We start from the raw sequence: 9,305 nt of genomic DNA, 5'->3' as shown, positions 1-9,305 counted from the left end.
GAGAAGAACATTGGGCCGCTAACTAAAGCCATGATCCATGGTGGAAGTTTCGAGTTTTGGACATATATCCTCAATCTCATATGAGAACATTAATTATTGCTACATGCTTATGCATTAAAGAGGAGTCCATTATGCTGTTGTCTATGTTGTCCCGGTATGGATGTCTAAGTTGAGAATAATCAAAGCGAGAAATCAATGCGAGCTTTCTCCTTAGACCTTTGTACAGAGCGGCATAGAGGTACCCCTTTGTGACACTTGGTTAAAACATGTGTATTGCGATGATAATTCCGGTAATCCAAGCTAATTAGGACAAGGTGCGGGCACTATTAGTATACTATGCATGAGGCTTGCAACTTGTAAGATATAATTTACATAACACATATGCTTTATTACTACCGTTGACAAAATTGTTTCTTGTTTTCAAAACCAAAGCTCTAGCACAAATATAGCAATCAATGCTTCCCTCTGCGAAGGGCCTTTCTTTTACTTTTATGTTGAGTCGGTTCACCTATCTCTCTCCACCTCAAGAAGCAAACACTTGTGTGAAGCTGTGCATTGATTCCTACATACTTGCATATTGCACTTGTTATATTACTTTACATTGACAATATCCATGAGATATACATGTTATAAGTTGAAAGCAACCGCTGAAACTTAATCTTCCTTTGTGTTGCTTCAATACCTTTACTATGAATTTATTGCTTTATGAGTTAACTCTTATGCAAGACTTATTGATGCTTGTCTTGAAAGTACTATTCATGAAAAGTCTTTGCTTTATGATTCAGTTGTTTACTCATGTCATTACCATTGTTTTGATCGCTGCATTCATTACATATGTTTACAATAGTATGATCAAGGTTATGATGGCATGTCACTCCAGAAATTATCTTTGTTATCGTTTACACTGCTCGGGACGAGCGAGAACTAAACTTGGGGATGCTTGATACGTCTCAGACGTATCGATAATTTCTTATGTTCCATGCCACATTATTGATGATATCTACATGTTTTATGCATACTTTATGTCATATTTATGCGTTTTCGGAACTAACCTATTGACGAGATGCCGAAGGGCCGGTTCTTGTTTTACTGCTGTTTTTGGTTTCAGAAATCCTAGTAAGGAAATATTCTCGGAATTGGACGAAATCAACCAAACAATCAAGATCAAACCCAAATTGTTACAGCGGTGACGAGGTGCAGCGGTGGAGACGGCGGTGGTGATGATGAAGATGATGATGATGGTGATGGAGATGATGTCCAGCTCGATGACGGTGACGATGGCATCGATTTCCCCCTCCGGGAGGGAATTTCCCCGGCAGATCTCAGCCTCGCCGGAGAGCTCTTTTCTCTCTGGTGTTCTCCGCCCCGCGAGGCGGCCGTGGCTCTTCGCGACGTACCCCCGGAGCTTAGGTTTTCGGGACGAAGGCGTACGCGAAGAAAAGGAGGAGAGAGGGGCTGTGGGCCCCCTCCTCACGGGCGGCGCGGCCAGGGCGGGGCCCGCGCCGGCCCGTGAGGGGGCCCATGGCGGCCCTCCTCGGCTCCCCCTTCTGGCTCCCTTCGTCATCTGGAAAAATAGGACTTTTCGTATAATTTCCGTCAACTGTTGATCTTCCGAAATATTGCATTCTGACAGTGCTTTTTCCAGAAGAATCCTGGCTCCGGTGCGCGATCCTCCAATAATCATGAAACATGCAAAATAGATGAAATAACATAAGTATCATCTCCAAATATGAAATATATCAATGAATAACAACAAATTATGATATAAAATAGTGATGCAAATTGGACGTATCAGTGCTCGAAGCTATTTCCTTTAGATCCTGCAATTGCATCTTTTTGTTTATTTTTTTCACTAGTTAGGCTTAATGGAAAACAACAAAAATATTAGAGATCTTTATAGTATTTATCTTGAGTTAGGACATGAGGTGTTTGAAGAGAAAATTAAAAAACCAATGGAACTTTATATGCATGCTAATGGCAATGTTATTAGTATGAATGCTTTGAACACCATTGTTGCTAATGCTATGGAAAATTCTAAGCTTGGGGAAGCTGGTTTTGATGAGCATGATATTTTTAGTCCCCCAAGCATGGAGGAGAAAATTTTCTTTGATGATACTTTGCCTCCCATTTATGATGATTATAATGATAGTGGTATTTTGGTGCCACCTACTATTGAGGATAAAGTTTATTATGATATGATGATTACAATGATGGTTGTGATAGTTTTACTCCCACTATTACTAATAAAATTGATTATGCTTATGTAGAGAGTAATGATACTTTTATGCATGTGAATAAGAATGCTTTATGTGATAGTTAGATTGTTGAGTTTGTTCATGATGCTACTGAAAGTTATTATGAGAGAGGGAAACATGGTTATATGCATCTTAATAATATTAAGTTTCCCCTCTTTATGTTGAGAATCTTGAAGTTGATCTTGTGTTACTTTTCTATGCTTGTTGCATTATGCCTACATGACTTATTTATTTACAAGATTCCTTTTCATAGGAAGTGGGTTAGACTTAAAAGTGTCTCTTATTTACTTTTGATGCTCTCTTTTGCTTCAACTCTTATTTCTTGCGCGAGCATCATTAAAATTACTGAGCCCATCTTAATGGCTATAAAGAAAGCACTTCTTGGGAGATAACCCATGTATTTATTTTGCTACTGTTTTGTTGTGTCTTGGAAGTTGTTACTACTGTAGCAACCTCTCCTTATCTTTATTTTATTGCATTGTTGTGCCAAGTAAAGTCTTTGATAGTAAGGTTGATACTAGATTTGGATTACTGCGCAGAAACAGATTTCTTACTGTCACTAATTTGAGTAGACCTCTCTGTAGGTAACTCAGAAAAATCTTCCAATTTTCGTGTGTGATCCTCAGATATGTACGCAGCTTTCATTCAATTTGAGCTTCTTCATCTGAGCATGTTAAGTGCCTCTAAAAAAATCGTCTTTACGGACTGTTCTGTTTTGACAGATTCAGCCTTTTATTTCGCATTGCCTCTTTTGCTATGTTGAATGGATTTCTTTGTTCCATTAACTTTCAGTAGCTTTGTGCAATGTCCAGAAGTGTTAAGAATGATTATGTCACCTCTGAATATGTGAATTTTTGATTATGCACTAACCCTCTAATGAGTTTGTTTTCGACTTTGGTGTGGAGGAAGTTTTCAAGGATCAAGAGAGGAGGATGATACAATATGATCAAGAAGAGTGAAAAGTCTAAGCTTGGGGATGCCCCCGTGGTTCATCCCTGCATATTTCAAGAAGACTCAAGCATCTAAGCTTGGGGATGCCCAAGGCATCCCCTTCTTCATCGACAACTTATCAGGTCACCTCTTTATTCCGTCACATCTTATGTGCTTTACTTGGATTTGGATTACTGCACAGAAACAGATTTCTTGCTGTCACTAATTTGAGTAGACCTCTCTGTAGGTAACTCAGAAAAATCTTCCAATTTTCGTGTGTGATCCTCAGATATGTACGCAACTTTCATTCAATTTGAGCTTCTTCATCTGAGCATGTTAAGTGCCTCTAAAAAATTCGTCTTTACGGACTGTTCTGTTTTGACAGATTCAGCCTTTTATTTCGCATTGCCTCTTTTGCTATGTTGAATGGATTTCTTTGTTCCATTAACTTTCAGTAGCTTTGTGCAATGTCCAGAAGTGTTAAGAATGATTATGTCACCTCTGAATATGTGAATTTTTGATTATGCACTAACCCTCTAATGAGTTTGTTTTGAGTTTGGTGTGGAGGAAGTTTTCAAGGATCAAGAGAGGAGGATGATACAATATGATCAAGAAGAGTGAAAATTCTAAGCTTGGGGATGCCCCCGTGGTTCATCCCTGCATATTTCAAGAAGACTCAAGCATCTAAGCTTGGGGATGCCCAAGGCATCCCCTTCTTCATCGACAACTTAACAGGTCACCTCTAGTGAAACTATATTTTTATTCCGTCACATCTTATGTGCTTTACTTGGAGCGTCTGTGTGCTTTTATTTTCGTTTTGTTATTTTCATTCTCTGAATAAATTCATGCTTTTGTGGGAGAGATACACGCTCCGCTTTTTCATATGAACACTTGTGTTCTTCGTTTTACTTTTAATGTTCATGACAAAAGTTGAAAGCTGCTGCATTTATTGCTATTTGGTTGGAAACAGAAAATGCTTCATATTGTCTTGAATAATTTGATACTTGACAACATTTTTGCTCAATAGATCATGTTTAAGCTCTTGCATCATGTACTTTGCACCTATTAATGAAGAACTACCATAGAGCTTGATTGAAATTTGGTTTGCATGATTGGTCTCTCTAAAAGTCTAGATATTTTCTGGTGAAGTGTTTGAACAACAAGGAAGACAGTGTAGAGTCTTATAATGATTGCAATATGTTCTTATGTAAGTTTTGTTGTACCGGTTCATACTTGAGTTTGCTTCAAACAACCTTGCTAGCCAAAAGCCTTGTATTGAGAGGGAATGCTTCTCGTGCATCCAAAACCTTGAGCCAAAACGTATGCCATTTGTGTCCACCATACCTACCTACTATGTGGTATTTCTCTGCCATTCCAAAGTAAATTACCTGAGTGCTACATTTAAAATTTCATTCCTTGTCTTTGCAATACATAGCTCATGGGAAAATAGCTTAAAAACTATTGTGGTAAAGAATATGTTACTTATGTATCTTATTTCTTATAAGTTGCTTGTTGAGTGGTAACCATGTTTCTGGGGACGCCATCAACTATTACACCTTTGTTGAATATCATGTGAGTTGCTATGCACGTTCGACTTGTCTGAAGTAAGGGTGATTTATCATGATCAAATGGTTTGAGTATGCATATTGTTAGAGAAGAACATTGGGCCGCTAACTAAAGCCATGAATCATGGTGGAAGTTTCAGTTTGGACATTAATCCTCAATCTCTTATGAGAATATTATATGTTGTTGAATGCTTATGCATTAAAGAGGAGTCCATTATCTGTTTTCTATGTTGTCCCGGTATGGATGTCCTTAGTTGAGATCTATCAAAAACGAGAAATCGAATGCGATTTATCTGCTTGGACCTTTGTACAGGCGGCATAGAGGTACCCCTTTGTGACACTTGGTTGAAACATATGTTATGCAATGATAATCCATGAAAATCCAAGCTAATTAGGACAAGGTGCGAGCACTATTGGTATTCTATGCATGAGGCTTGCAACTTATAGGATGTCTTATGCATAACACATATGAATTATTACTTCCGTTGACAAAATTGTTTCTATGGTTTCAAAATGAAAAGCTCTAGCACAAAAATAGTAATCCATGCTTCCCTCTGCGAAGGGCCCTTTCTTTTACTTTATGTTGAGTCAGTTTACCTACTTCCTTCTATCTTAGAAGCAAACACTTGTGTCAACTGTGTGCATTGATTCCTACATACTTGCTTATTTGCATTCATCATATTACTTTGTGTTGACAATCATCCATGAGATACACATCCATGAGATATACATGTTGAAGCTGAAAGCAACTGCTGAAACTTATATCTTCGTTTGTGTTGCTTCAAAACTTTCTACTAAGAATCTATTGCTTTATGAGTTAACTCCTATGCAAGTCTTATTGATGCTTGTCTTGAAAGTACTATTCATGAAAAGTCTTTGCTATATGATCAGTTGTTTATTCATTGTCTTTACCATTGCTTCGAATCACTTCATTCATCTCATATGCTTTACAATAGTATTGATCAAGATTATGATAGCATGTCACTTCAGAAATTATCCTTGTTATCGTTTACCTACTCGAGGGCGAGTAGGAACTAAGCTTGGGGATGCTTGATACGTCTCCAACGTATCTATAATTCCTGATGTTCCATGCTACTTTTATGACAATACCTACATGTTTTGCTCACACTTTATAATGTTTTTATCCATTTTCCGGAACTAACCTATTAACAAGATGCCGAAGTGCCAGTTCCCGTTTTCTGCTGTTTTTGGTTCCAGAAAGGCTGTTCGGGCAATATTCTCGGAATTCGACGAAACAAAAGCCCAAGGTCTTATTTTCCCCGGAATGTTCCAGAACACCGAAGGAGAGCCGGAGGGGGGCCAAGGGGGACCCACACCATAGGGGGGCGCGGGTCCCACCCTGGCCGCGCCGCCATGTGGTGAGGGAGCCCTGTTGCCCCTCCGACTCAGCCTCTTCGCCTATAAAGTCCCTCGTGACCTAAAAACCCGAAACCAATTGACGAAACTCCAGAAAGACTCCAGGGACACCGCCGCCATCGCGAAACTCCGTTTCGGGGGACAGAAGTCTCTGTTCCGGCACGCCGCCGGGACGGGGAATTGCCTTCGGAGTCATCTCCATCGACATCACCGCCATCTTCATTGCCATCGCTGTCTCCCATGATGAGGAGGGAGTAGTTCTCCCCCGAGGCTGAGGTCTTGATACGTCTCCAACGTATCTATAATTTCTTATGTTCCATGCTACTTTTATGATGATACACATATGTTTTATACACACTTTACATCATTTATATGCATTTTCCGGAACTAACCTATTAACAAGATGCCGAAGTGCCAGTTCCTGTTTTCTGCTATTTTTGGTTTCAGAAATCCTACAAAGGAAATATTCTCGGAATTGGACAAAATCAACGCCCAGTATCTTATTTTTCACCGAAGCTTCCAGAGAGCCAGAGAGGGACCAGAGGGGAGCCCTGGGGGCCCCACCCCACATGGCGGCGCGGCAAAGGGGGGGGGCACGCCCCCCTATGGTGGGGCCACCCCCTGGCTCCTCCGAGGCTGCCCTTCCGCCTATATAAAGTCTCCGTCGCGAAAACCCTATCACAATAAGCCACGATACGAGAAAAGTTCCAGAGCCGCCACCATCGCGAAGCCAAGATTCGGGGGACATAGGTCTCTGTTCCGGCACGCCGCCGGACGGGAAGTGCCCCCGGAAGGCATCTCCATCGACACCACCGCCATCTTCATCGACGCTGATGTCTCCTATGATGAGGAGGGAGTAGTTCTCCCCCGAGGCTAAGGGTTGTACCGTAGCTATGTGGTACATAGACCGCCATCCAGCATGCATCTATGCCTAAAAAGTCCACCTTCAGGTTATCATCCGAACCCCTTCCAGTATTAAGTTGCAAAACAACAGACAATTGCATTAAGTATGGTGCGTAATGTAATCAACAACTACATCCTTAGACATAGCATCAATGTTTTATCCCTAGTGGCAACAGCACATCCACAACCTTAGAACTTTCTGTCACTGTCCCAGATTTAATGGAGGCATGAACCCACTATCGAGCATAAATACTCCCTCTTGGAGCTAAGAGTAAAAACTTGGCCAGAGCCTCTACTAATAACGGAGAGCATGCAAGATCATAAACAACACATAGGAAATAGATTGATAATCAACATAACATAATATTCTCTATCCATCGGATCCCAACAAACACAACATATAGCATTACAGATAGATGATCTTGATCATGTTAGGCAGCTCACAAGATCCGACAATGAAGCACATAAGGAGAAGACGACCATCTAGCTACTGCTATGGACCCATAGTCCAGGGGTGAACTACTCGCTCATCACTCCGGAGGCGACCATGGCGGTGAAGAGTCCTCCGGGAGATGATTCCCCTCTCCGGCGAGGTGCCGGAGGCGATCTCCCGAATCCCCCGAGATGGGATTGGCGACGGCGGCGTCTCTGGAAGGTTTTCCGTATCGTGGCTCTCGGTACTTGGGGTTTCGCGACGAAGACTATATGTAGGCGGAAGGGCAGGTCAGGAGGCGTCACGGGGGCCCCAGACGCTAGGGCCGCGCGGGCCCCCCCTGGGCCGCGCCGCCCTAGTGTGGCGGTGCCCCGTGGCCGCACTTCGTCTTCTCTTCGGTCTTCTGGAAGCTTCGTGGAAAAATAGGCCCCTGGGCCTTGATTTCGTCCAATTCCGAGAATATTTCCTTACTAGGATTTCTGAAACCAAAAACAGCAGAAAACAACAACTGGCTCTTCGGCATCTCGTTAATAGGTTAGTGCCGGAAAATGCATAAATATGACATAAAGTATGCATAAAACATGTAGATATCATCAATAATGTGGCATGGAACATAAGAAATTATCGATACGTCGGAGACGTATCAGTGATTCACTTAAGGGAAACTTGCTGCTGTTCTACAAACCTCTGCTCTTGGAGGCCCAACACTGTCTACAGGAATAGAAGCGTGCGTAGACATTAAGCTATTTTCTGGCGCCGTTGCCGGGGAGGTAAGGTAAAAGGTATTCACATCCTCCGACTACTAAGCTATTTCCTAGCACTATTGCCGGTGTGTGAGTGCTCGAAGCTATTTCCTTTAGATCCTGCAATTGCATCTTTTTGTTTCTTGTTTACACTAGTTAGGCTTAATGGAAAACAACAAAAATATTAGAGATCTTTATAGTATCTATCTTGAGTTAGGACATGAGGTGTTTGAAGAGAAAATTAAAAAACCTATGGAACTTTATATGCATGATAATGCCAATGTTATTAGTATGAATGCTTTGAACGCCATTGTTGCTAATGCTATGGAAAATTCTAAGCTTGGGGAAGCTGGTTTTGATGAGTATGATATTTTTAGTCCCCCAAGCATGGAGGAGAAAATTTACTTTGACGATACTTTGCCTCCCATTTACGATGATTATAATGATAGTGGTATTTTGGTGCCGCCTACTATGGAGGATAAAGTTTATTATGATCATACTATGCCTCCTATATTTGATGATGAGAATAATAATGATAGCTACTTTGCTGAATTTGCTCCCACTACAATTAATAAGAATGACTATGCTTATGTTGGGAGTAGTAATTATTTTATGCATGAGACTCACGATAGAATGCTTTATGTGATAGTTATATTGTTGAGTTTGCTCATGAAGCTACTGGAAATTATTATGAGAGAGGAAAATATGGTTGTAGAAATTTTCATGGTACTAAAACACCTCTCTACATGCTGAAAATTTTGAAGTTACTCGTGTTTTATCTTCCAATGCTTGTCACTTTGATCTTCATGAATTTATTTGTGTGCAAGATTCCTATGCATAAGAAGTGGGTTAGACTTAAATTTGTTTCATACTTGCTTTTGATGCTCTCTTTTGCTTCAACTCTTATTTCTTGTGAGTGCATCGTTAAAATTACTGAGCCCATCTTAACGGCTATAAAGAAAGCACTTCTTGGGAGATAACCCATGTTTTTATTTTGCTACTATTTTGTTGTGTATTGGAAGTTGTTACTACTGTAGCAACCTCTCCTTATCTTTATTTTATTGCATTGTTGTGCCAAGTAAAGTCTTTGATAGTAGGG

Source organism: Lolium rigidum, chromosome 5 (genome assembly GCF_022539505.1).
Source record: "Lolium rigidum isolate FL_2022 chromosome 5, APGP_CSIRO_Lrig_0.1, whole genome shotgun sequence".
Taxonomy (NCBI): domain Eukaryota; kingdom Viridiplantae; phylum Streptophyta; class Magnoliopsida; order Poales; family Poaceae; genus Lolium; species Lolium rigidum.
This window is presented reverse-complemented; position numbering follows the sequence as displayed.